A 3,377-nucleotide genomic window follows, 5' to 3' on the forward strand; every position below is an offset into this window, starting at 1 on the left:
GAACTAAGTCAGAGCCAGACACACAAAGGACCCAAGCTCTGTCTCATATTTGGAAGATAGAAATTTATACAAGTTTACACAAAAATATTAACCAAAGCATGCTATTTGCAGAGGATTATTTCAAAGGTTTAATTTCTTATGAAATTGAACTTTACTCCAACAAAATGAATACCAGGAAACTATCACTTGGAAGATATGAGGGGAAGTCAAAAGAAAGGAATAAAGAGAGTTATGGAGGAAGAGAGTGAAGGTATAATATTTAATTCAGATAGTATGAAACTAGAAAAAAATTAAAGTGGGGTGAGGTTTGGAAGGGTGTTGGAAAGCTATGTAAAGATCCATTATACTTAAAAAACTGATTTGTTTAATGGAAATTCCCTTGTACAAGTATTTAAGATAATAAAAATATAATTAAAAACAATGGAGAGATTTGATCTTAAATTCTATTTCCATCTCTTTTAAAAATGAAATTATTTGCACTATAATTTGATCAGAGGGATGGATTTTGTGGCTAGCTAGATCATTGCACATCTGTCTCTCTCTTCCTCTCTCCCTTTCATGGTTCTCATAGATAATAAGATTGCTCCATAATTATCCTAATTTATTTTGCTTTTATATTTTTGGTTGCATCATTTCACTTTCTCCTCTGCCATTTCCCAATTCATTTACATAGAAAGCATTATTTCCTATTTTCTCATTCCTAGAATAAGCTGCTCATGAAGACACCACTAGTCCTCATTTTCATTCTGTACCTTTGAATACGGAGGAAAATCTTTCCTCTGCTCTCTACCAATTCCCTACTCTCCAGTTAGAATAATTTAGAATAGTAAAAATGAAAAAAGAGAAAATAAATAATAGTGAAAAAAACAAATGCAGAAAATTCACCGGATTTTTCTGACCATTTCATCCAATGTGAACTATTGGGAAAATACATGGACAGCTCATTCTCACTGGCACTCAAAGTCTCTGGTTAGACAATTGCTATGAAGTTGAAGAACAAGATGAAAAAGTGAGAAATGGTATCAGTTTTAAGAAAAAAATGGCGAAGGATTCAAGCAAATTTCTTCTTTGTTCTGTTGAAAATAACCGCCTTACTACAGTGCAGAGACGACTTTCCAAAAAGGCCACTCATGTGAATACTAGGGATGACGATGAGTATACCCCTCTTCATCGAGAAGCCTACAGTGGACACTTAGACATTGTCCATGAGTTGGTGGCTCAAGGTAGATATTCCTGGAATAATTGTGAATGGCTGGACACCCCTGCACAGTACTTATACATGGAATAATACCACAGTGGCTTCTTTATTTCATCATGATACAGATACAAAGCCCAAACTAAAGGCCTCTTGACCCCCTTGCATCTTGCTGCTGGGAATAGATATAGCAAAGATATGCTGGATCTCCTTCTGGTGAACCATTATTTCAAACCATGTCTGAAGCACAACTTGGAAGAAGCTGCATTTGATATTGCCAAAAGGATAAGTATGTATTACTACCTCTTTGAAGTTTTGGAAAGCTGTACAAATTGTTTTCCTAAGTCCTAATGATTCAGTTAAGTTTCTTAAATTTCAAAATTGCCAGTCCATCCTATGTGTCCATACAAAATATTTTCACAATACAAAGCAACAGCAATATCTTACTTTAAAAATTCATGGATTCCATGGTATTCGTCCAAGTGAATTGCCTGACTTTGATGTCAAAATATATTCGAGTTGTTTGTATACATCTATAATGATTTCTATAGAGTTTGTGGTTTTTTAAATCATAAATAATTTTAACTTATCTGTTGAAATGAGTAATACAGAAAGTAAAGATATTTCTGGTGCATGACTGAAAAAAAGTAGATTTAAAAATATTTAGTATTCTGTTTGTGTAATGTCCATAACCTATTTCATTCTCTCCTAGATATAATCCTTTGAATTCGACATTGTTTTATAATATATAGGTTCATTAATAAATGTGTCCTTTCAGATTGCATTCCATATAGAAACAGTTTAAGATTCCTTTAATTCCTAGGTCCTTAAAGAATTTTATTTCTTTAGGATAAAATGACAATGTTATCTTATTTCAAAAGTTTTATAAAGGTTATGCTATGTAAAGGAATTTGTAAAAAGTGAAGATTGAATGATGTCAAACTAACTTTTATTTCTATGAATTACATGTATTCTTACACTTGTATATTTGTAATCAACTTTTTAATAACTGTTTTTAATTTCTTGCATCAGAAGAATGAAAAATATGCAATACTTCACAAATTTTCATATCATCCTTGTACAAGAGCCATGTAAATCTCTGTATTGTAATTTGGGTAGACGTGCTGCTGAAGCATGTAGTATCCTGGAAATTTAAGTAGTTAATGATGCAATCTTAAGACAGGCATATATCTTTGGTTGCCTATTTGTAAGAAGGAAACCTTATTGTTCCCAAAATTGCAGTTCATCTTATTTCTGTAAAATTCTGTGTATGGTGGAAAAAACTTATATTGTTTGTTCAATTGCTCACATTTGCAATTTTTTCAATGACTATTTTAAGTCTTTTTCATTTGAAATTGGATCATACTTTGCAGCCTTTATACCTAGGTCCAAAGATGATGGATTTTCAAGTACTTATTTATTAACTGATTTAGCTTTGTGGAGATAATGGAGTCAAAGTAAGCCTTGCTTAAAAGCTACTTCTAAACTTCTGCAGCTTAAAATCTCCCAAATGAGGTCTTACTGGCACAAATGTCTTCCTGACCCTTTATCCTTGCTCCATGTAGGAACAGACCAACCAGAATCTAACCCTGACAACATAGATTTTCTTATTGGAGCAAAACTAATCTGTTACAAGGGATCATAAAGAGACAAACAGTTCAGACAGTACTGTTCAGACTAGAAGGTATTTTTGCAAAATATAATTGTTTATTACACCCTAACATTTCAAAAGAAGCTAAAGCCAAGAAGGTGAAAAAATTGTTCATATGTATGATTACCTAATGCCTTGGCCTGTCTACCATCCAAGCAGGCAGGAACTTGCACCACTGATTTTCTATCACCAAATATATTCCATAGCTCCAAAAGAAGTCCATATGTTTCTCCTCCTTACTAGGCTTTAAATTGGTAATGTTTTAATCACAGTGTTTCCTCTTGCCTCTAGGCTGTATATCTCGGAATGGTAAAGCTTTAGCTCTAATTCTACCAAACACTGAGGTAGAGGTAATGGAATAATACTTTAAAACCGTTGCCTCTTGTGGCTCAGTGGTAGAGTGCTTGTCTTGCATACCTGAGGCCCTGGGTTTGATTCCTCATCACCACATAAGCAGAAAGAAAAAAAAAAAAACTGTTGCCTTTGATACCCTTACCACAACAGAACAATGCCAAACATTTTCTAATATTA

The 3,377-nt window shown here is 33.4% G+C and overlaps 1 pseudogene; it reads right to left on the reverse strand.

The window, feature by feature from the left end:
• Positions 1-2,234: 2,234 nt before the first annotated feature.
• Positions 2,235-2,331, reverse strand: LOC122115558 (annotated as a pseudogene).
• Between the last annotated feature and the right edge of the window lie 1,046 nt (positions 2,332-3,377).

Source organism: Dipodomys spectabilis, unplaced genomic scaffold (genome assembly GCF_019054845.1).
Source record: "Dipodomys spectabilis isolate Male_0828 unplaced genomic scaffold, ASM1905484v1 ptg000121l, whole genome shotgun sequence".
NCBI classification, from domain to species: domain Eukaryota; kingdom Metazoa; phylum Chordata; class Mammalia; order Rodentia; family Heteromyidae; genus Dipodomys; species Dipodomys spectabilis.